The following is a 27,082-nucleotide window of genomic DNA, read 5'->3' as shown; positions in this document are numbered from 1 at the left end:
TTTGAAAAGTTCAGAATTATTTACAATGCTATTGGTAAGGAATTTACCTAATATGCATTTGTTACTTTTCCCAACTTTTCATTTTGAAAAATTTTGAAATAAAAGTAACATGAGTAATACAATGGGCACTCACATACCTTAACCTAGGTCCTCCAATTGGTAAAATTTTACCACATTTGCTCTATCTCTGTATTTATGTATAATCTGTATGTGTGTCTAGGCAGGATCATTTGACAAATATTTGAGACATTATGATATTTCACCCCTAAATTCTTCAACACCAAAGAACAAGGACATCTACCTAGGTAACCATGAATTATTATAACACTCAAGACATTTATGATTGTTATAGTTATTTCTAAAATACACTGCATATACATTTTTCTCTAATGGTCCCAAACTGTGTTTGGAATAAACGTTTTTATTTTGTTTTGCTGTGCTTTGCTTCCCTTTGTTTTGATTCAGATTCCAATTTCAGATTACACATTACATTTAGTTTTCAAGTATAATAGTATATATTTTAAAAATATTTTTCAGATGCTTAATAATATTGTGGATCTTTTTTGATTTAATGTATTTCCTTTCTTCTTTTGATGCCAACACTTGACAGTATGTCCATCCCAAGAGTCCAGAATTCACCTGTAAGTGGCTTCTCTTAAAATGGTGAAGTATTACCATAACATTTAAATACTAAATACCTTATTAGATATGTGTTTATTAAAATAAACATTGAGGGATAATAGCCTGACAAAATGAGTTTTAAAACAGATGTATTTGGAAAGAAACAGAGCATTAATTAAATTATTGCTAGGCAGAAATACATGGACACTGGGTCTTTAGGGAAATACCCTGTCTTCATATGGGTGCCTCTATTTAATACCCACTTGTTTTTCCATGTTAACCTATATTTTTCTTCTACATCTCTGTAGTGTAACCTCCAGCTATTTTCTCCTAAAACTGTAAGATAATAATTTCATAACTGTAGACTACTCATGACATGCTTTCAATTAAATATCAATTTGTTATTATTATACTCTAGTCATTGACTATAACATACTTTTTGCAATTGTGGGGAGAAAAGATAAACAAATAGCTGTCCAAATTCAATGTGTTTTGTGATGCTACAATCTAGTTGGGATCATTTTTTTTACCCTTGAAAATATGTATTTAATATAAACCAGTGTTTAAAATTCATTCATGGGATCACTTTTAATATCAGGTAAAATCAGCGTTTCTTGTCTATATTGTATCTTATATTCTATTATGATGACGTCTATCATATGACAGTTAAACATGATGCAGTAATGGCATCCTTATTCTTTTTATATCATAATTAAAATAGTAGAAAACAAAACATTAGAATAGTGTTCTTGAAAAAAACTATGACTGAAACTCAGAATCACTAAATACAGGAACATTACTATTTATCTTTCTTCTTGATTCTGTTTCTTTAAAGAATCTCAAAAGCCTAAAATCTTTCCTTCAAAGATTTCTATGAATCTTTTCCAAATCTTAGTAGAAAAAAAAAAAAAAGTATCTACCTAAACTTATCCTTACTGCCACATAAGCATTTGCTGATATACATTTTATTTGGAAACAAGAAAATATGATGAATTTAAGTGAAGACCAATAATTAAAAAAATCAACTCTAAGGGTAATTTGATGCATGTAATGCTTAGGACTGGGATGACAAATGCATGCATGTTGCCACTCCCTTGTTGTCTGCCCTAGGCAAACATCACAAATAGATTATAGCACTAAAATGAAAGAATGCTTTTTCTGGGAGCCTAGTATTAATCTCAGTATCCTTCACAGCACACAGTTTAATTCAACATTTTTCAAAAAACAGAGAAAATGATTATGGAACTAAAAAGAACGATATAGAGGATGCTGACAAGAAAACATTTTCCAGAAGAATTAGAATATGAAAGCCAATAGAAATTAGTTACAGAAGTCACAAAGTTGTAGGTCTATGAATTTGGCTTGAAGATATATTTTGTCTTTTTTTGCATAAACAAAAAAAATAAAAATCTTGTATAGAGCATGTTTCGCTTACGTTTTATCTCTGTTGCCTACCTAGTTTGTGAAGACGTCTGTTTAGGTTTTAAAGAATGAAAGTAAAATAAGCCAGAGGTAAATCACACTATTTGTCTCAATACCAGTATTTTACTTTTAGAAGTGCTTGTATTTTATAAAGCTTAAATAAATCAATAGAAATAAGCATTGGAACAAAACTATGCATTTCAAAGAAATTTCTGTAGAAATATAAAGTACTGAATTAGATATTCATTCACTATATATATTAAAGAGTATAAATTATAAATTATACAACATTAAGATAAGTTTTTTAATAATCCACACAAATAAAATGGGCATATTTAAATAAAAAATAAATGTTATATTTCTACATATAATCTTAAATGTGAAGTACAAATATTTCCTTTTATAATTCTGATTATAAACTATTTGTAAGATTGATAAACTTATTCCCAATCCTTTGCTCAAACTTTTCATCTTCTAATAATATCCTATCATGGTTGATTAAAGAGAACTTTTAAAATAATATTTTCCTTTTTATTGTTTGTAGCTGTAACATCTATTTCTCAATTTATCTTCATGTTCTTTAGTTGTATCATGTAGAAAAGAATAATTTGATACAGTCACTTGTGTCATTTTTAATACTATCATCTTAACATTCTTCTTGTTCAGACAGTGTTTGAACTAGAGGAAGTATTGTTATGGCAATGGCTACTTTATAATACAACAGTATTGTCTTTGTTGCACTCTTGTAGACATGATCTTTTGATTTATCTTATACTTTATTTTTTTTTTTGAGACCCAATCTCTCTCTGTTGCTTGGGATAAAGTTCAGTAGTGTCATCATAGCTCACTGCAACCTCAAACTCCTGTAATCAAGCCATCCTCCTGCCTCAGCCTCTGGAGTAGCTGGGACTACAGGTGGGCACCACTCACTTCTCTAACTTTTTTATATTTTTTGTAGAGATGGGGTCTTGCTATATTGCCCAGACTGGTCTTGAACTTCTAGCCTCAAGCAATCCTCCTGCCTTGGCCTCCCAAAGTGTTAGGATTACAGGCATTACAGGATTACATGCCAGGCCTGGTCTTTATATTTTATAAACTGTTATTATGTGTGCTTTTGCATTAATTAAATAACCAAATAATTGATGTAAATATTTTTAATTGTAAGTACTTTAGAACCAAAAACAGCATGGTATACCAGAATCCTGGAATATCTCTAAACCCTTATATAACAGATAATATTTTTTTTAAAAGTATAGCCTAGTATTCAATTAGTTTAACTTACTTTGAATCACAAATATAGAGAATTTCAAGCTGTATCATATATATTCAGAAAGTTACATAAATATCTACACACATAGACACACGAACACAAATTCCTACTATTATAAAAACAATTTAACACACTAATGGAAAACATCTTTAGAGTTCTTAAAGATAATAATTCAAAAGTTTTCAAAAAGTAATTAGTGAATAATAGATTTTAAGCAGTTACAAATGACAATTAAATAGTATTCAGTTATGAAGATTTAAATTTGCTACTTTGACCTGATATTTTATGATCATAAAGCTATAATCTACAGAAAGTTATCCTTTATGGTGTATGATACTTCTGTGCACCTATCTCAAGATTCTTATGAGTAAAAAAAAAAATCCATTCTCTTCACTCAAGCAGACCTATAAAAAGAGCTCAGAAAGATGGGGATTCTAATTTGGAGATAGTAAATGTGTTACTTTATTAGTCTTCTCTTGATGTGGAACAAAATGCTACACATTTAGCAGCTTAAAAAAAACACACATTTATTATCTCACCGTTTTGTAGGTCAGAAGTCTGGCACCACATGCCTGGATTCTTTTTGCTCAGGATCTCACAAAAACAGAGGCAAAGTATCAAAATGGCTTAACTCTTATCATCAGGATCTCGGGATTAATGCACTTTCAGTCTCATTCAGACTGTTGGCTGAATGCATTTCTTTGAGGTTGTAGGACTGAGGTCCCCGTTTCCTTGTTGAATATCTTCTTGGGGCTACTCTGTGCTCCAGGAGTCAGCCAGCTTTTTTTTTTTCTTGTGGTCATTCTCTATTTTCAAACCAGAAAAGGCACCTAGCATAAGTATCACTTTTGCCTTGAATTTCATTGACTCCCTCTCACCACATCTCTCTGACTTCCTTTCCTGCCTCCCTCTTCCAGATTTAAAGACCCGTGCAGTTACATTGGCCTAACCAGATAATCCAGGATAATTTCCCTATTTTAAAATAAACTGGTTAGTAAATTTAGTTACATCTGCAAAATGCTTTTGCCATGCACCATAACCATGTACCACACCAAGAAGTGGACATCATGAAGACCAAAATTCTGCCTACCACAGTTACTTTCCAAAGGAAATTTGGACATTTATTGCAATGTGCTTATGTTCAAATATTTTCTTTACCCAATAACAAGCACATATCAAGCAATTTCAGTGCATAAGGAAACATAATTGAATTGAACACAAGTGCACATTTTCTTATAGATTTTAATATTGTATATTATAATTGATTTTCTCAAAATAGACTCTTTAAATTAGTACCATATTATTAATAGTATCACTATTTGTTTGGAAAATAGATTTATCTCAAACCTACCCAGAAATTCTAAGTATGTTATATGTACAAGTACAGTATACATGTACTTTAAATTGTTAGCTAATCAAATTCAGGGAAACAATATGTACAAATAGAGAAATGAACAATTAATTACTATCTATGATATCTATACATTCCCTATTTTAAATATATATATGCTGTAATACTATTAAACATTGTGCAAAAGTGATTTTGTGGTAATTTTGTACTGCATCAGTTGTATGGATATGTTTTCTCATGATCAGCAGAAATTCGAAATTTCCAAATTATATGCTATCACTTCAGGCAGATTAGCATAAAATTTAATTTTTGCTAATTAGCCAGAGGTGAGGGAGGAAATTAACTTGACACATTAATATTGCATTTATGGTATTCTTATCATAATGTGCATGTGCATGGGAAATTTATTAGCTATTCTCTTTGCATCAATATCAGAATTTACTACTTAGGGTATTTAAATGAAGTATTTGTTTACAAAATACATTACTGCAAAAATTGAATTGCTAAAGCTGGTCATCTAGAAATTAGTTCCACTAGATAATTTCATGGAACATAGTTTTTGTTAACTACATATAAATTGTGATTTTGGTTATAATGAAGGTGTATTTAACTTTCAAATGTTTATAACATTGAGAGTTACAGGAAGATCAATAATCCAAAGTAGCAGAGAAATCTAAATTCTTTTATGAACTGTGTTTACCTTAAAATGCATGATATTGAGGTAGGAAGTGTAAAAGAGTTTGACTGTAATTTGAATTTTAGTGCTGTATACTTTATTTTCAATAAGTGTTTCCTTTAAGAGTATCTTACTTTTTTATTATTCATTAAGATTGCTGTCAGTTGTTAAGACCTTTTAAGATTCAGATTTATTGTACAGACTTTCATTAACTTTCAGTAACATTTTACTTTTTTTATTCGGATATTATGGGGGTACAAACATTTTGGTTATATGAAATGCATTTGCCTTGCTCAAGCCAGGGCCACAAGGGTGTCCTTCCCCCATACAGTGTGCCCCCTCTCCATTAGCTGTGGGTTACTCAACCCACCTGCTCTTGCCCCCATCTGCCCAGCCCCCCTACCTCACCAGCACCCAGTGAATATTACTACCATGTGAGCACCTTAGTGTTGACCATTTAGTACTAGTTTGATGGTGAGTACATGTGGTGCACGTTTTTCTTTGATTTCATAACTATTTCAGAAATATCAGTAAGTAATTAACAATTTTTAAAAGTCTATTCTTCCTTTGGCCCAGTTAGTCAGAATATTGAATTTAGGTTAGGTAAAGATTATCACAAAAATATTGACATATATTGATACATTTCATCTGAAATTATGGATTTAGGATCTGTTATGTCAAAGGACTTATCCTAGGAGCAATATGGATATAATAATGAGAAGAACAGGAACATGGCTCTCTAGGAGGATTGCATAATAAAAAGAGCCCTCACCATTCATGTACATATTAAGAAAAACAGGAAAAGCCACTAAACAATTAATATCGACAATTTGTATGTGTTATTTATTTTTTTCTTAGGTTTTATCTCTAACTTGATCCAGTTAGGATATATATTTAAATCTCTGTTTATTTATCTGTAGTATGGGAGATACATATGTTAATTCACATATTAGAGAATTCTTGTGAGGATTAAATGAAATATTTATTTTGTGAAAATTCTTTAAAATTTCCAAATAGCTATTGTATAACTTATCCATCAGAAATAAAAACATATATATTTTTGAAAATATATTCAAGTTATTTTTGGAAATATTTCAAAATATGAAAAGATCAAATATTTAATAACAATACTCATTGCTTTCAGGCAATGTGGTCTCCTGGAATGAGAACTCATTTTTAGTATTATCTCATTCAAATTTTTTTTAAAACACTGACAGAATCAGCTCTCTCCCTGCAAAAAAGAAGGGAGAGCTCTAGTTATCTAGATATAAATTTTAAAAGGTTAATTAGAACCTCTATACTATCCTGTAACAACTCAAAAAACTATTATTTTCTACTTGTTTATATTTATTTACTTATTTATATATTTTTGATGAACAAATAATTGTATACATTTACGGCATACAATGTGATGTTTTGGCATATGTATACAATGTGGCATGATTAAATGAAGCTAACATACCTATAACTTCACTTGCCTATTATTTTTTATACTGAGACATTTGAAATTTACTTAGGGGGACATTATGCTAAGTGCAATAAGCCAGACACAGAAAGACAAATGCCATTTGAGTTTATATTTATAATAAGTTATAAATAAAAGAAAAAGACCTGCATATTATTTTTCACAATTGCATTTAAACCAACAATTTACTTGATTGTATAATTGAAATAATGTTATTTCTTTTCTCTATGCACCAATTATCAGAAGAAAACCTATGATTTTCTTTTTCTTCAAGTAAGACTTAGCAAGAAATTTAGTTGCTTGAAGCAACTGGAGTCACTTAGAAGGTCTGAAAACTTCTAACCGTCTACATGTGCTACCATGGGACACTGTAGAAAAAAAAGATAATTATTTCAAGAGCTGTTTGGAAAGTTATACTACTTGACTGCAATGATCAAGACTACAGATTAACCAAAGGTCAGAGGATCTTCCTGAGTGAAGTGGTTTATTATAAACAGCTAGAGTGAACAGTGTGTTTAGAAACTCAAAGTGGATATGTTATGTCAACAGAAATAATAGATATAATTTGTGAATTTTAAGTAACTTCATAAGTAACATTGCCCTAGAATTTGTGGGCCTAGGGACTAGATTATGGGATTTGCCATTTAGAGTTCTTTCTTGGTCGGTGGAACTGGTACCATTTTCCCATTTGGTACCAGTTCTGCTGAAGAAATACTGAGCTCCAGACTCGGTCTTTGGCATATACTGTACTTCCCTGAGTGTTTTGAGGAAGCTTTGACTTTGGTTGCTGAGGGCAAAAATTACAACTATGCTACCCCCCTCTTCATTGCATGAAAAAGGGGATTATGAGACAAAACAAAGAACTATAGAAGACATATCATGTAGTAATAATCATAGCAGTCTTCAAAGGATAAAAAAAAAAAGCCCTATGCACTGGAAATAGTTTGTCTTGTTTTTTCTTTCTGGAAATGCAGCCACATGAGGTTTTGAGTATTAATGAAGTGTCATATAAAATATTTCATGCAAGTGAAATTCTACGTGATGTATAGTTATTTATCATTCATGGATTTGTCTTTCTTTTCTTCATTGTGGGTTCTAAAAGAGCATAGTTTCAAATCACACTCTACCTCTTATTAGCTGAGTTCCTTAGACAAATTATTGAATTTTTTTCTGAGCTTCAGTTTTCTCTTTTATGGAATTCCATTAAATATTAATATATATTTCTTAAGTTAAAACTTGTAGAACAAGACTGGCAACAATAATTCTAATAATTATTTATTTCCTTCTTTGCCATATTTCTCCTTTATATATCTACTGTCCACACTAAAACATTGAAATGACTCATGAGTAGTCAAAAATAACTGAATATATCCACAAACACATGAATAAGGAAATTATTTTCATATCTTTTATAACTGAAGATGTTAACATCACATTAACTGTCTTTAAAACATGACAGTGATCCTCCTAGATGATTTGGTTACTTGGGAACCAAATCTGGTTCCATATATCAGGAGATTTGTGAATGAAACTGGACATGATTTTTAAAGAACAGAGAGAAAATACAGTAAAGTAACTTTGAGTTAAGTAGGTTACATGGTAATTCCATGCCACATTTCCAATAAAAATGAATACTTCTGGAACAAGTAGAATATAAGGAATAGTTTTAAAAGTTATCATCGTGTGCTTATTTGGTATCAGGAACTATTTTATTTTATTTTTTTTCTTTTTCATCTCAGCATATTATAGGGGTACAAATGTTTAGATTATGTACATTGCCCCTGCCCCACCCAAGTCCGAGCTTCAAGCGTGTCCATCCCCCAGACAGGGCACATCGCACCCATTATGTGTGTATACATCCATGCCCTTCTCCCCCCTCCCATCTGCCCAACACCTGATGAATGATATTCCTGTATGTGCACTTAACTATTGATCGGTTAAAATCAATTTGATGGTGAGTACACGTGGTGCTTATTTTTCCATTCTTGGGATACTTCATATTATCCTGGATAGAGCAGGAACTATTTTAAATGCGTAACTTATATTGCCCCATTTAATACTCACAACAATTATATAAAGAATGTTCTGTTAGTAACTGATAGAAAAAGTAATCTCCATATGTATACACACAAATTCAGACACACACTCAGAATATTTTTATTGTTTATCTAAATTCGTTTCAACTTTCTTAGGAAATATCAATTTGTTATTTTTAAACTTGAGTTAATTACATTTCTCTGACAAATATGACTGTTTAAGCCCAAAATTTGTTTGCTACCTTCTCCTATCTTCTTGCTAAATTGTATTCTTTGTTAATTATTTCAGTGATGGTGTGTGGATTTTAATTGACTTTTAAGCCATCTTTACAGAACCACACTAATCTTCCTTGCTTGATTCTGAACCAGTAGTCCTACTTGTCTGTATCTTCAGATCCATTTATCTCTTTATTGTTCTCCTTCATATAAGTCCAATGAAATACTTAATTCAGATCATGAGATTTAATATGGTGTACCATTGTTCTTTTTCTAAAGAAATGCATCTCTCATTGCAATGTGCTTTGAGCAAGAGTAGAGCGATTAAGTTGCTCGTAAGATGAACTTGAAATGCTGTACTGACTGATTTCTTGGATCTTTTTATTTTTGCAATGTTAAAGTTTCCAGAACAGGGAAGTCTTAAGATAATGCACCTAGATAGATAGGGTACAATATCTTCAAGTTATCCAAGAAGCTTTTTATATAAACGAAAGTTAAACTAATGTCCCCAAATGCAGACTTAGTGATAGAATTAGAGCTCCTGAAAAAGCATGGAAAGAGCAGAGGTATGAAGATAAATGTAGGCAACCTTTGTAATATCTTTGCTTGTTACATGTGATTCATGTTCTATGGGCTTTACAGATACAGAATTTTAAAAAGTGAGAAACAGGATGAATTGGACCTTGAGTCCAGAATCAGGCAGAAGAAACTGGAAATGTCCTTCAGAGAGATGGCTCATTAGTTGACAATTGTTAGACTATTTCTATAATATCCTTGCTTGCTGTGGGTCCCCTATGCCCTAAGTTCCTAACAGTTGCTCATTTAAAGTTAGGATCACATGTATAAATATGCACTCAGATACATATGCACTCTAAGAACATCAATGACCTTTTATTTGAATAATTTGTTTTATGATAAAATTATAAAATACATTAGCATTCATAAAATCTTTGGATTCTGGATGCTGACTAGAAATTTAGGTGTTAAAATTTATTAAATTTCTTTCTTGAATTTTAGTTGCTTGGTAGTTTTGTAAGGATAAGGATAACTTTATTTTTAATGACACAGAAGGCACCTATGGCAACTTGCCAGATGGGCAAAGGGATAAACTTACTTTCTGTAGATGTTTATAAATCTCATCATAGGAAAACAAGAAAAATAAAGATAAAAAGAAAGAAAAACAGAAAAAAAGATAAAAAAAGAAAAGAAATGAGGGAATTAAAGGATGAGAAAGGAAGGAAGAAAGGAGGGAAGGAAAGAAAAGGAAAAGTCAGAGCCAACTTAATTCTCAAAAAAAGGGAAAGACATTGCTTGTGTGTAATACTTAAATACAGTTGATAACCCATCTATTTGTATGCTTCACAACTAACCTATAGCTGTCCCTTCTCAATGTTTAGAATCTCCATAGTATCCACCTGGCTATTGTCTTTAACTTTTGTCACAAATCTACTTACACATTTACCATGTCCTGATTCTTCAATCACCAAGAAAGCTTTATTTTGCTTAAATCAGATTCAGCTGTGATGAAATTTATGCAGAATATATATTGCTTGCTAAAGCAACTAGTTTTCTAAGACCTATGAGATGTGACACTATCCTTTTTACTGATAAATTGCAGTGTAGCAGGAAAGATGCTACAATAAGTATTGATTTCTTTTGTGCATAGAACTCATTTTGCCACCGCTTGTGAATTGCCTTCATGAGCTGACAATCCATTAAGTATCACTTTGTGTGTCTCTTCCTTCATTATTGCTTCTTTTATTGCTTTATGCTTTACTACCTTTAAAATAGATTGCCAAAGAAAAATGGGAAACTAGTGGTAGCACCACCATTTGGACGGAAATAAATGACTTTATTAGGTAAAACTGTATTTCTGCCACTACTTCCAAGGACAGACTTTTTAAAAAGCAACTTGAAAGGATTGTATTGAAATATCTTCTAGCAAAATAGATAGTGGAATGAGGAATTCTATTCTCAAATCAATGTTTTCCTTTGACACTTTGTTCCTCACAACTAACACAAAATATCTTTCCTACTCATGACATTTTATTCATTGTTTTGTGTTGGATCTGATTTTTTTATGTGCAAATGCAAAGAAGACACCGTTACAGTTTAATTACCACCATTTTCAAGTGTCAGGTAATATTTTATTTGTTATAAACTGGAATATTTAATATAATTTGGTATGTTTGCTGGATGTCTGTTCCCTGTTTATATTGTTTAATCTCAGAGTAACAGTTTAATGTTAAGAAATGTAATAAAATATTACATTGTCAAAATTTTAAATATTTATGTCACTATCACCCCTTTCATTTAATCGGTTGGCTTAGGTTTCATCTTGCCATAAAGTGATAGAAACAATAATCTTGAAGCATAAGAGAAAGAACATAATTTTAAAATTGGTTAAAAGAATTAGAAGAAAACGTATCATTATGGTGTATGAAGGCTTGAAAATGAAGAAACAGAAGCAAAACCATAAATAAAAAAGGGAATGTGATTCTTTACAAAGTAACATAATGGCATGAGGAAGAGAGAGACTAAATTTGAAAGAGAAAATTAAAACTACATTTTAAATAATAATAAAACGAGATTGTGTGAAATTAATTTTAGAATGCTGAGGGATATGAGAGGATTTTCCTATATAGCAGTGTAAGACGAAAAGGATAAGGAAACGGTGGAGAGAAAGGAAGAGTAGTTGGATTGTAGGATGGAAATGACTGGAGAAAATAGAATAAATGTGAAGGAAAGAGAATACTGATTCAACTTACATGCTTTTCTGAGTTAGAGACCAGAACATAGAAATGCAAACAGTAATTTAAAGAAAAATTATAAAAACTTTTCCAAATCCAAAAACCTAGGAAAGAGAAAAGTGCCGACTGCACAGTTACAAAAAAGTAAAATTACCTGTCAGCAATTTTTTAATAAAATGAATTTTAAAAAGTCATGTAAATGTCTACCTAAAGTTTATTGAGTCAACATGAATAAAATTTGTATCAGTGGCCCATACCCACCCACCAGCTAAAGTCACACATTAATCTGTTAAATATTATATATACCTTAATTATATATGTGTGTATATGTGTGTACATTGCTGTATGTGCATATATGTATGTGGATATATATGTACGTATTTATGTAACTATAGATATACATGCATGTATACACATAGACATGTGTATACACATGAGAGGTTATGTGTTCATATACACATATATATGATGAGCACACACACATAATGAAAACCATATATTTAAATGGTACATTCATTTAAAATATATTTATAGCTATGTTATGATAAATTGTCATTGCTATTTTAATTAAATTTAATAAACTATAAATTTTATCACAACTCAAAAAATTAAATTATAAGTCTAATTGCAATTCAAAAATAAAAAATTTAAGCTAAAGTTTCAGCTAAGTTTAGCATATTAATATCTGAAAGATAATAGATAATAGTGGTCTAAACTAGATGATTGACTCTGAAATCATAATAACTTAATTAAAATCTTGACTACTCCTCTAACCAGTTGTGTGGCAACTGACTTTGGCAAGCTACTCAGTTGCCATTACTTCAGTCTCCTCATCTCTAAATTAGGAATAATAATTATACTCATCTCATATAATTACCAGGAGAAAAATATAATAAAATATGCAAGATATATTTCATATTGAAAGCATGGAATATATATTTGTTGATATTATTACTATCACTGTTTTAAACTACTACTGTTTCTACTACTGTCTCCATTATCTTATAGAGACAGTATAAGACATATAAGGCAATAAATTTGACTTATTTTTACAAACACATGCACATAGATATACAGCTTTTTTTGTACAAAATCACGTACATCAAACCCTACTATTAAATATTTTCTTTACATAATGGTGCTTTTATTTTTAGAAAATATTTCTTTGCTAACAATTACAAATTTAACTAACAAATACAATTGGTTTCTTTCCAATATTCTCCAGGAGAGCATGCTCCGTATTTGTCTGGTGCATTGCTCTTTTGCCCAAACAGAATACCGAATGCGGTATGTAGAAAGTTTGAGTCAAATATTTGTTCACTTGAGCTGAACATACAACATTTTTTGTGGGATCCCTGAAATTAATGGTGGTCAATGTGTAAACTATGCCTGTGGTAGATGTTTAGGGAAGACACCAGAGTCAGGGCTTAACTAGAAAATTTACAAATCCCCCATTACATCCAACTTGGCCACTAATGGGCAGTGTAACTTCAATCTCCTTCCACTTCAGTTTTTTCTTTATTTATAAATTGGTTAAGTGGCATGGTCCTCATGTTGCATAGGCATGTCCCATTTTAATACACATTTTATTCCTATGAGGTATCTGACAGTAATATAAGTCCCTTTTAGCATAAAGTGATATTATATTAAAGTTATATGCTATAAAAAGATGCCAATAAATACTTTCATATTATTAAATATTAAAATAATGTATTTTCTTCAATTTTCTTATATTTGATAATCCTTTTTAAAATAAGTTAAATTACTGTTTATAGATCAAAATTAAGATGCTTATATTGTTTTTGTTATTTATAAAATTTAAAAAATGTTTGAAACTTTCAATGTGCCAGATAATATTGAGATTTATTCATATTGAGTCACTGAATTCAAACAATAGTTCTATTAGATAAGGTACTTTTTAAATCTTCATTTTATGGAAGAATAAAATAAGGCACAGGGATATATCACAATATTCTGATGGTCTCACATCTAGTAAGTAAAAAAATCCAGATTTCCAACCTAGTATTGTGTTTTCAGCATCTATGTTCTGACTCTATTATTCATATCATTTATCCTCTCATTGGATGAGATTTGTTCCTCACTAAACAAGGTGAACAAAAAATAAAAATATAATTATTAAACTGCATAGCCCAGTTTTTATACATTTTAATGTATACACTAACACTAATTGTTTATTATTTTATATTTTAATCATTAAAACATAAAGAGCATTAATAAAAACTATTCAATGACTTTTCAATAATGAAAAAATTATAGAGATAATATGTATATTTATGACTTAAGCTCATACTATTATACAATTATTTTCATATTTACATGAAAGGAAATAAATCGTATCTGCCATAGCCATTATAAAGATTCCTTACAAATAATTTAGTTTATTAGATTAAATCTGATATAATTATATTTCCTGGGATTGTTTGGGACTTTCTTTTTAATGAAAATATGGTGAGGAAAATATGTCAAGTAAAGTTTACTATTACATTAAATATTCTGAAGTGACTATATGAATTATTTAGTAATAATATGGATATATTGCTTCAATTTTTAAAGCTTAAAGGTCAAACATTAGAAATATTTTTGAGCATTTAAAAAACATTAATCTCTGTCACACACACATTCTATCCTAGATTCTTGTAAGAGTACTTAAAAAGAAAAGTTGAACATATTACCAAGTCTGAAAACTTTTGTTTTAATTTAGCATGTCATATTCAGTTTTACTGACTCTAAAAGTTAATAGTCAACAAATTAGTGAAGAGATCATTAAAAGAAAATAATTTTACTCTATGTTAACAATTTTAAAATATGCAATATCATATACAATGAGTATTTTTGTGAGATTCCATATACAACAGTATAAATAGGATACTTTCTCTGAAAGCATTTTGTGACTTTTTATATACTTTATTAAAGGAGAGGATTCTGTAATCTACCAAATAAAAATGCCAGATATATTTTAATATGTCCATGTTACCAGTAAACCTGAAACCAAAAAGCTCTAGGAGATCAATGGTATCATGATACTTCATTGGACCACACTTGATTAAATGTTTTCTGTACTTTTACAGTCCTGAAGTGGAGAGGTGACCCTTTTATGTTCAGTATATTAATATCTTATATAAAATCAACCACTATTAAGTAACTATCAATTTCTACTAAAAATATGACCTTAAATAGGCTCAATAATATCCTAATTCATTAACAAACATATTATTTACCTTACTTTACTCTTCAATTGGTTTGGAGGTGTTATTCAGGATGGCATATATCTATATTTGCTATTAAAAAGCATTGAATTTTTCATGGTTTAAATCTGATCTTGCATGTTTACGGGCACAATTTACTAGGTGCAGAAATATGAGGTGATAAAAATTACTGGAATTTTCTAAAACATTGATTCTACTAAAGCAGTAGACATAAAAGAAAAAAAAAACCTAATTTTTTCTGTTATCACCAGATATAGCTGTTCTGATGAAACACAGAATCTGTCTCCCCAAATTGTACAGGGTTTATCATTTCACATAACAGGAAGCTCAGAATTTAGAAGGTTTTCAAAGATGGTTGATTCAAGAGATATAATCAATGACAAATTTTTGCTCTAGATTTCTAGTTTGTCCTTGATGTTCATTATGGTAATCACATTCAGACCATATAAATATGTCTAGAGAGTGAAAAGAGATTGTTTCTTTCTGTTCACAGCAGACTCACCCTCTCACTCCATTTCATTGGCCAGAATTGGGCCAAAGGACCAATCTCTGGCAAAGGAAATGGGATTACCATGAGTGGTGTAGATAGTACACAATCATCTAGAATAGAACAGATGTTATAAATTATCTACAATGTCAGTAACATTGAGTCTACTCAAAACTAGACAGACAACAAAAAAATCCCAACTGGTTTTATTGAGACCTAATGGATCTTATATAATTTACAAAATCAAGGTATTAAAAATATTACTCAAAATGTTTGTTTATAAATTTTTAGCAATATCTATTATAGTCTAAGGCAAATATTCACTATTGTGAGTAATATTAAAGTTATGTTGCTAAAATAATGTTTAAAATGAGTTAGAACAAAGTAGTACATTGTGGTTGGAGAAAAGCCTTCCTCAATTTCATAGCTCTCTTTAAAATCTTCACTTATTGCTATTATTGCAATTTAACATCTCAGAAGGTCTCAAGATCTGGTTATTAATTTTTTAAAAAGTCAAGAGCCCAATAAGAATTAATTAATTAATTAAAACACAAAATTTTCCCCTTTTCATTGTTGTCATAATATAAATCCATGGATTGCATATATATATATTTTATAACCTTCTAGAATATTTTCTTAAAACAATTTAAATTGTTTGTATATTACAATACTCAAAAAAATGATTTTTATGTGGTTTAATATTATTTTAAGGTAATCAATTAAATTATGTGAGTAAATTTCATTGTAGGCATTCTGAAGCAGTGTACTACACTGTTATTTCCAGCATTGGTATTCAAAACAAAATTAAATTTAATATAAAAATAGTTTGCTGTATTACAGCGCACATTTGTATCTCAAACCCATTTCCTACTATCCACTGTTTCTTATTAACTCAGAAATGCTTTCTACTGAAAAGTCACTGTAGCAACTTTGCAATATTTGAAAAGTACCTGAAAGATGAGAGAGAACAACGAACACAGGCATGACTCCTTCAAGCTAAAGGTCCTGATATGAGAACAGATTAAAGGGAATTATTAGTCAACAAAGAGATACATGGATGATACTGGAGTAAAACATTTGCATTGCTTTTCTTGACTGGAGCGTACAGCTGCCAAATAATCATCTCCCACCAAGGTATAAACACACCTTGCAAAGCCAGAGATCGATATGTTGTCAGAAGACAAAATGAACAGAACAATATTAACTTGATCTAATGGGTAGGTAAATGCTACAGACAACCCAGAACATATGTATAATACTATATACTGAAAAGGGGTGGGATAGAAACAGCTGGGGAGGGTCTCAGTGATATTCACAAGAAAGCACAGAGGAAGAATGTCATAATGTATTTCTATAGATTCAAATATCAATGTGCTGAAATGTAATAACACAATAATCTGAAAATATGAAAATCAAACCATACACACAATTATAAATATATTGAACCTTGGTTACAAAGATTCTAACTGTAATATAATGTAAAATTACACTTAATTAAAAGAGAAATGTCTAGTGGCAGTAGGAAGTAGTAGAATTCCACGGTAGAAATTTGTACTGCCAATTGCCATAAGATGAATCTCATAATAGAATGTGGATTAAGATGTAAATGTGAATTAAGACCAAAAATGAATCAAATGAAATGTGTTTACTTGGAAGAGTATGCTACAGATCACCTGGAATGTATGGGTGATGTTTTCTTAACACAAAAGACAAAAATAATTCACAGTCAAGGTATATGGATCATGAGGAACTTCAAATACCTACTGTATGCCACAAAGAAAATGCAACCAAAAGCAGGCTGTGGAAAAAAATATTAAAATGTTCTCATGTTATCATACAGAAAAGAGAGCTCAAATGATGCTAAGACTCTGAACTGAATTTTGTCCAACAAGAAATAGCTCATGTCGCAATGGCATTATCCTTTTCCAACAGTAGTGTACTTTGGGTGGGTTTATGGGAATACAAGGGTAAGAAAGTGCATGGTCTACAGTGAATTTAAAAATAATAATAAAAGCAATTAAAAACAGATCTGAGTTTTAGCATCATCAAATGCTGGAAGTTCTGAACAATGTCAATGCTAAACTCTTCTCCTCCAAGGGTGGGGAACCTGTGGCCTTCTGATTTCAAGACAGTTCTTGTTTAAGCACCAAAGGAGGCAAGAAAGCTTCATCTTTCTCTGCTACACTGCTCTAAATAAAAGAATTTGTTATATAAAATTTGGATTCACTCAAAAGACCTCCCTTAAGGACCTAGAAGGCCACATATCGCCTTAAGGCCACAGGTTCCCCATTGTTATTTGAGTGGTAATAGTATACATTTAAGCTTTAAAAAATTAGGCTGGGCGCGGTGGCTCACGCCTGTAATCCCAGCACTCTGGGAGGCCGAGGCGGCTGGATTGTTTGAGCTCAGGAGTTCGAGACCAGCCTGAGCAAGAACAAGACCTCGTCTCTACTAAAAATAGAAAGAAATTATCTGGCCAACTAAAAAAAATATACATATAGAAAAAATTAGCCGGGCATGGTGGCACATGCCTGTAGTCCCAGCTACTGGGGAGGCTGAGGCAGTAGGATCGCTTAAGCCCAAGAGTTTGAGGTTGCTGTGAGCTAGGCTGACGCCACGACACTCACTCTAGCCCAGACAACAAAAGCAAGACTCTGTCTCAAAAAAAAAAAAAGCTTTAAAAAATTAATTACTTATCATTTAATAAACATTGTATTATATGTGTATGTGAATTTGGAGAACTCCCAGTTGTATAGTCAGCCTCTGACATATGTAGAATTAACTATATTTGGATTTTTTGTTGTTTCTTTGAGAATTAGTTCATGTGGATGGAAGTCATTCCAGACTCAAATGATGTCTCCGACCCCTGTAGCATTGCATACTTCTTCATTAAAACAGTAGACTCTAAATAGACAGTACTACTAAAATGATTTTAAGGATGAAAAAAAAAGCATAACATAAATTATTCAACTGTGTCATTCTATATTCAAATCAATCTTTAAACTTTGTGGAGTTCACTCTTATAGAAACATTTTTCTCGTGTGTTTTCTCCCATAAATTAGACTACGGTAATTAAAAATATCCACTATTTTTTTCTTATTTGAACTGCAATGTGTACTTTAGTATCTATTTATTTTATTTCATTTTTCTTGGCATGATATTTTGGCTGTGTATCACATGCATTGTTAGCCTGGGCATGTATAATTCAATAAAATTAACAATTTAATATCTGCATTTTTTATCCACATTATTTCTTTCATGATTACTACTAATTATTTATTAAACGAAATGATAATTTAGTTTTATGAGGGTGCTAAATTATTTTCTCTAGGTTTCAAATATGTCATATAAACTACTGTTGTCCTATATAACTTTAAAGATGTTCACCAAAATTTCATATTTGGGATTTCTATACAATTCTTTTCCACCTATACAATGTATATTTAATGTTGGAGGCCAAATGAATAATAAGCTCAAATTCAGGCATTTTGAAGTTAACTTCCATGGTAATATCTTTCCACCATTTGTTGTACTTATTTCCCTGCATCACTGCCCCAAAGACTTTGATTTTTCAGAATGTTGCACTGCATCATTTTCCTCCCTTCAGCTTCAATGGCAAGAGTAGTTCCAAAAGCAGAGATGCTAAGTGGAAAATTGTATACAAGTAGAGGCAAGGTAGAGGTGAGAATAAAACGTAAAATTGTAGAATGCTAGATTCAAGAGCATTGTAAGTAGGTATATCCAAGGATATGAGAATGTAGATAAGAATTGACATAATTATAATAGGTAAAATATACTATATTTTTCTCCTTAATATAGCAAAAATTTTAATTTATTTTGTTTGAGATAACTTCAGTACTCTTATCAGTTGTTCTACGTAATGCCTCAACAATATCCACTTGAGGCTTCATCATTGTCCCTTGCTGTAGATAACATCCTGTACTCATCAGTTTCATTTGGGATATGTGTGATTCTTTTTCCTTGGTGACCTTTTATTGACTGCCAGAAATGACTACTATCTTAAATTTCTCTTCCTTTTAGGGTTAGCTATTCCTTTAAAACATAAGTCTGGCCAGATGTAACTATAAGCAGGCAGATGGCTCTAGAGTGAAGTGGCTTTCTCTGAAGCTGTGGCTCTACAACCATCCTGGCCTAAGGCATAATGAATGATTTGTGAGCTTTTACTGGATACTTTTTAGTTCCATGAAGGTAGAAATAACTGAACATAAATACTTACATTTAAGAACAAAGTGGCTGGGCGCGATGGCTCACGCCTGTAATCCTAGCACTCTGGGAGTCTGAGGCGGTTGGATCGCTCGAGGTCAGGAGTTCGAGACCAGCCTGAGCAATAGTGAGACCCCCGTCTCTACTAAAAAATAGAAATTATCTGGCCAACTAAAAATATATGTAGAAAAAAATTAGCCGTGCATGGTGGCTCATGCCTGTAGTCCCAGCTACTCGGGAGGCTGAGGCAGTAGAATCGCTTAAGCCCAGGAGTTTGAGATTGCTGTGAGTTAGGCTGATGCCACGGCACTCACTCTAGCCTGGGCAACAGAGCGAGACTCTGTCTCAAAAAAAAAAAAAAAAGAGAAAAAGTGCCTGAGTTTCTATGTGAATATTGTATTTGCTGGCATTGAAGATACACAAATAAACATATATAGGTAGACAGTTGTATTTATGTGAAGGAGTAAGATATCTTTGCTAATAACTACCCAATTAGTATAGATATAAGAAAACTGAAATTATAAAACAATTAATTTTGTTACAAAGTGAATGAAGCTCTATCTAATTTTATCAGGGACCTATAGTAATTGCAATATAAACTCTACAGTCCATTGTATACATGAATTCTGGGTTTTTTTTTTAAAGAGAATATTGTATATTTTGTGTATTTACAAGCTGAAGAATGTTAATGCATAAATTACTGGATGTTTTCAAAGGTCAGTACTGACTGATTTTTATTTATCATTTGTGATCATTTTAAAAGTTTTATTGAGTCAAGTCAGTACAACATGTAAGGCAATAGTAAATACTAAAAGATGTCAATATGTTATGATCTTTGAGGAAATGAAAATATAAACTGTGACTCATACTTATTTAAAGGATGTAAGGACTACAAGGACTAAAATTCATGTTTTGTTTAAAAGTGAAATTGTAAAATTCAGTAGATTAGAAGTTACTGAGGGCTAGCAGGAGGGAGAAATGGAAAGGTAGTTATTGCTTAACGGTTATAGAATTTCTGTTTGGGGTAGTGAAGAAGTTTTGGAAAAAGATTATTAGTGATAGTTGTAGAACATTTTGAATGTAATCAATGACACTGAATTGGATAGTTAAAATGGTAAATTTTATATTCTGCATATTTTACTACAATGAAAATATTAAAATAGGCATACCAAATGTGAATGTAAGTCATGACATAAATCATACATATATGTGTTTATATATGATATATATGTATATGTATTCAATATAATGGTAGAATGAATCATGCACCTCTTCTTCCTTCTTATTCTCCACTGAGAGTGCTAGGCAGGATTTATAGGCAAAAATGTACTTACCAATGGAGAAACCATCTCTCTCTCTCTCCAAAGTGCAACAATATGATTTAATACCTGGAATACATAATCCGTTATATTTTAAAGAATAAACTCAGAAATTCTACAAAAAATGATTTAATATTACTAAATCCCCTTCTTTTCTCCAGTAATCCTAACTTTCAGCAATCGTTAAACTTTGCCATTCTTATTTATTTTAGCATTTTAACTATTTCCCACAATTTTATGCTTTAAATTTCTCTAAATGTATAATACTTCAAAACCATTTTAACATTTACTTGCCTAGGGATATAAAATTATATTTGCTGTTTGGGAAAACTTCTTTTAATGAGTAAAGCATTATGAACAATTAAATGAAATAATGATGTATCTTTGTGCAAAAGAAATATTTTTTTTTAATTAAAATGTAAAATACACGTAATGATACTCTGACACCTATTTGTAAAAATCTCAGCTTGAAACATGCTAAATATCTAACTGTTCTAAAAACGTTAAAATAAAAATGAATTATAGGCCAGGCACTGTGGCTCACGCCTGTAATCCTAGCACTCTGGGAAGCCGAGGCGGGAGGATCGCTCGAGGTCAGGAGTTCAAGACCAGCCTGAGCAAGAGTGAGACCTCCATCTCTACTAAAAATAGAAAGAAATTATCTGGCCAACTAAAAATATATATAGAAAAAATTAGCCAGGCATGGTGGTAGGATGGTTTAAACGATCCTAAGGCAGTAGGATCGCTTGAGCCCAGGAGTTTGAGGTTGCTGTGAGCTGGGCTGACGCCACGGCACTCACTCTAGCCGGGGCAACAGAGCGAGACTCTGTCTCAAAAAAAAAAAAAAAAAAAAATGAATTATAAACTGCAGCATACGTCTGATACCATTGAAATATTTCTGATTTGTTTGTAGAGAAGTACTAGACGTTTTATCTGTAGTAACCAATACATTTATAGAATTATAAAGATGCAGATCTTAATTTACATTGTATGGAGCATAAACAAATAATAAGCTTTAAAAACATGTGCACTCACTGGTAGGTTAGAAGGAATGTGAAATCCATCAGGTTCTGTGTCATTCTATTCAGCTTTGAAATGATGACTTGTTTTCTATTGTTCATTCTTAAATTCCAAACATCTTTTTCCTTCATCTCTGTCCCATCTGTCTCTAATATGAGTATCTCAACTAAAAATATTCATATATTTAACAATGTCCAAATACAAGATTTCTGATACCATTGACTCCTAGATTATTTGCTTTCAAGTGACATTGACCTAAAATTTCTTACAATACAGGAAAGAAAAACAAACTTAACCTTAACAATCTGATATTCAAGTTTTAAACTTATAGTTTAATAATTAGGTAACCATTGGAAAGGCATTACATCTTTATAGTTCAGAACTTTATGCTTTAAATATGTACACTGATAACTATCTAGATTTGCATAAGTAATTTAATAATAAAATGCTTTTTGGAAGCTATTAATGAAAATAATACACTTTAAGAAGATAGAGTAATTTAAGAAGTCTGTTCATAACATTAGAACCATGCTTTAAGACAACAGGATAGCACTGAGGTAGGTGATTTAATCTTTACTATGTCTGAATATGTGATATAATTAGATATGTTTAATGAGATTTTTGTAAACATAAAATCATTAGCTCTTCATGTAGCCTGTTTACACCTAAAATTATGCCCTTCAGCATGTCTGCCTGAATAGAAATGGGATATGTGGAAGAGGTTTCTTAGAATTTTGTCGTTTCTGTTTCTTCTCCCGTCTTCCACATAGCCTTGGTATGTAACTGTCAATGCCATAGCTGTAAGTAAAACAGCATGTAATGTATTAATAGAATAACCAGGCAGTTAGCATTAGATGGCATGATTTTCCTTTTTCTTGGAATTATATATAGAAATAAAATATCTTAGATTTTTATAGAACAATTTTAATAAAAATAATGCTTAGCCATCCATTTCTAAAACATCTTTCAAGAACTATTAAATATTGGAAAATGTATAGACACCCCCAATTAATAACATGAATTCTATGAGGTATAAAATTTCACAAGCAATATCCTGTAGGGGACCTTGATTAAAAATTAGTTTCCCAATTGATGATATTGCAGCATTGGATCAAGAAAGCCTCAATGTAAAAAACATAAAGCTACCATGAATATGTGAGGGACAAATGGTGGTAAGAGTATTGTATAGTTGACTATCATAGCACTATGCATTTTTACAAAGACATCAAGGAAAGCTTGACTAGGTGGTGTGATTACTATTACTCTTCTATTCATCTATCAGTTTCGAGATGCCTAGTATTCTACTCATTCAATTATAAGTTCTGTATGGTATTATATAAATAATTTTATGAATAATTCTTTAATGAGTACAAGTGAGTTGGCAACAACCTGTTGAGTTCAGATAAAGATTTAGAACTACTTTTTTGCTAAAATATTTTAACCGAAAAGAGAAACTTTAACGATGGAAATTTCTTATGACCTTACAGGTCACTATATGAAATGTTATTCAAATTGTGCTAGGCAAACAGCTTTTAGCATGACTTTATTAAGCCATTCATTAAATCAACAAATATTTACTGAATGTCGCCTTTGTTAAACAACAGGAGTCCTCCCTCACCTAATCTTCTTCAAGGACATGCTGGTCAGTAATGTTTTCCCCACAAGTGGCCATATCCTAAAAGAAAAAGAACATCTCTTTGGAAACATGACTAATTTTACTGTGGGTGGTTTATATTAATAAAAGTGTCATTCCTTTATTCGTTTTTGTATTTACTTATATAACCATACATGTTAAACCACATTTTGTAACCAATAATACAAAAGCAGATTCTACCAAATCTTCATTTGAAAAAATAATTTCTGGTAAAAATATACTGCCTATTTTGTATACCAAGAAAAAAACAGCCACAATAGTTTATTAAAGTAAGATATATAGTGAATAAAATCTTATAATTAAGGTATATGTAGTGAGAATAATTTTTAAAATGAGATATATTTATTGAGATCCACTCCATCTGTATGACACTTTAGTGCAAGCCACTTTTGTGTTGGCACTTTGAAGTCATGATCATGATTTTCCTTAGTGCAGTTTTAACAAGGTTAGTATCTTCACACTTATGTCTAGTATTCTAGTATTGGTAGTTGTTTTTTTAACATGTCATAAGTAAAGGGATACTTCTGGAAATAGAGGCAAAGTTTTTGAAGGTTTTGTGCTGCTGAGCAAGTTGAACAATCAAGTTGAAGACTGTAATTCTGTTTGACTTCTGAAGACTCTAATCTTTCAACATACTCAGCATAAAACCTTCAAATAGTTTGCCTATACCTTTTTCCACAAGTACTCCTTTGATTATAATAAACAAGGAAAAACTACCAATACTAGAAGTTAGTCCTCTATAGAATTTATGTTCCTTTGGCTCTGAGTTAATGATATGAAATATAAAATAACATATATTATATATATGTATATTCTAAATGTTGATATTTAAGATACAGGATTAGATTATATTTACTTTTGCATTTTTATTTGTGAAACATCTGTATTAAGACAAACTAGTTTACAAAAAAGAATCTACACACTAATACTTACATAAACACACATAACCATAAACTGATGTAAAATATGTAAAATATCTAATGTTCCTAAAAACCAAGTCTAGTACTCTTATTTAGGTAGAATATTAATATAAACTTTCATTTTAATATGATTAGAAATGGTATTTATTTGCATTTCTTAATATAGGTAAGGGAAAGATGGAGTAATTAAAGTCTGCATATTTCTAATATGAATTAGTTGTTTTATTTTGTATTGTATTTATTTATATTTTAGGTACACACTTTTTCTATATATCTCTGCAAAGACTATAAGTGAAAGCACAGTGATCTCCATAATCTTGGAAATAACAGTTGGAAGAACTAGAACAGAACACAGAGAAACAATTTGTACTTTCTGATAAGAGAAGTGATTAGAGGTATTTTACAATGTCCTTATTAGATAAGCTACAGGTAAACTGATTTATAAGTGAAGGTTCCTAAGGGTGTATATTTGATGTTACCTTCTTGTAAAAGAGAATTGAACTATGTAGCATATTTAAAGCTTTATATTTAATTATGTCTTTGTCTAGGAAAAAAAGGCATAGAATTTTACTTTAGGTGACAAAAGCAGACAAGTAACGGTTCAACAGTATGTGTTTTTGTAAACATTAATGTGTATGTGTGTGTGTATATGCACTGCACATGCATGTCCTTGTGCATCTGGGTGTTTTTTTAAATCCAGGGCATAGCAGTTAATAGCAGGAACACGTCATACACACTGATTCAGCACTTAATTTTTATTAGAAAAACCTAACTGTCTTATGTCATGGTGTGAATGTGTCTGCCCCTAGGACTAGCACCATGTGTTGAATTCATTACAGTCTTTCATAAGATCCCAGGGGAGGTTATTCACAGATGTAGATTTCCTGCCAACCACCCATAACTGTCTATTTGGCCTTCATTGTGAACACAAAGACATGAAATTATCCAGTGGAAATAATTCATAGCAGTGCATTAAAAATAATAAGCATTACTCCCAGTCAGTGATGCTGGAGGTTTATAGTTTTTGACACTTGACTCTGGTTTTGTGGCAGCCCCCAGGATTTATGTGTAATATTCTATGTCCTTTCAGTGTCTCACGGTAGACCCTGAGGTTTTACAGCTTCAAAGAAAGCTGGAGGATGCTGGCACCAGAAATCTGTCTATTTTATTGATTTTCCCATAAGTGTATTTAATTATTCATTGAAGGATCCATTTAACAATCACATCTATTTTTAACCAATTAAATTCACATTAAAGATTTACCAATATCAGTGTAATAATAAGTGCTGTTTCATGGCACTTTGCCAGCAAGTACCTAATACCGGGATTCTCTAGACTGTTGTGGATATAAAGATCCAAAGTAAGTATGCCTTCATATAAAATATGAAAATATAAAATATATGAAATATTTTATATAAAATATAAAAATTATACATAGCTATCACTTTATATAGAATGAATGGTTTAATTATTGAGATAGTACCACTTAAAAAACTATATGCCTTTTGACAGCCATATAATATTAATAAATGAAAACATTTTAGTCAGTGTTTTCTAGTAGGAGTAGAAACCTCAGCTGTAATACAACAAGTCTTAAAAGAAGAGTGATCATTTAAAATTAAAGGAGGAGGTGCAAATATAATCCACTGTGAAGTTAGAACACATGTATTATTTCTGATAATCTGCCAAACGTGTTTACTAAAATGTAGGGTTTTTATTTCTTCATATTATTATATTCCTTTAAGTGCTAAAGGAAAATCTGGGATTAAAATAATTTATTCGAATAAAGCATTCTCAATTGTCTTTTTAAAAGGGTCATAGAATTTATGAGTTTGAGAGTCTTTAAAACCATATATTGCATAACCTTATTTTATAAATTGATAAGTAAATGTTCATAATGGCTTATCCAAAGCAAAGTCACCAAATGTTAATGAGCCAGATTTCACACCATTTGCTTTGGAGTCCAGAATTATTTCTACTTATGTTGTATTTTATAACCCCCATCTCATAATTTATCTGTTTGTTAATATTGCACTTCATGTGCTAGTATCTCTGTTGCCCCATTTCAGACTAAATATTCATACACGCAGGATAGGTCACCCTTGGCTCCTGTTACTTATTTATATTCCTAGGAGAAAAAGTCAATGTTAATTGTTTAATGTTGACTTCCAGTTATCTTAGATCTGTCATATATCTATATTTAAATCTACTTTAAAAATAATAGTTCTCATCTATTGCTATGCATTCTTTTTTGCTGTTTTTCTTTCTTTATAAAACATCTATGTAGCTAGTGTTTCTCTATTGATAAATTATTTTTCTGTATCTTTTTATCTTCTTGTATTCCTCATATAAGCTACACATAATGTCAGCTTGTAGTCAGTGGATACCAGCATAAAAAATAACGAAACAAAATAAGGAAAAGAT

At 31.1% G+C, this 27,082-nt stretch overlaps 1 protein-coding gene and 1 long non-coding RNA gene across 2 annotated transcripts in view; one reads left to right on the top strand and one right to left on the bottom strand.

The window, feature by feature from the left end:
- Positions 1–23,712, bottom strand: part of LOC123643815 — a 29,068-nt gene extending 5,356 nt beyond the window's left edge. Inside the window, exons 1-3 of the long non-coding RNA XR_006736931.1 lie at positions 23,703–23,712; positions 21,080–21,133; positions 16,472–16,526 (exon numbers count right to left, since the gene is read on the bottom strand). This is a non-coding gene — a long non-coding RNA (uncharacterized LOC123643815). The remainder of the gene's footprint in view (positions 1–16,471; positions 16,527–21,079; positions 21,134–23,702) is intronic.
- The window catches only part of ZNF804A (zinc finger protein 804A), a 272,430-nt gene that overhangs the window by 59,623 nt on the left and 185,725 nt on the right, over positions 1–27,082 (top strand). The gene's annotated exons all lie outside the window — the stretch shown is intronic.

This window comes from Lemur catta, chromosome 8 (genome assembly GCF_020740605.2).
Source record: "Lemur catta isolate mLemCat1 chromosome 8, mLemCat1.pri, whole genome shotgun sequence".
Lineage (NCBI taxonomy): Eukaryota > Metazoa > Chordata > Mammalia > Primates > Lemuridae > Lemur > Lemur catta.
Note: the sequence above shows the minus strand (reverse complement) of the source record. Positions and strands in the feature narration are given on the sequence as shown.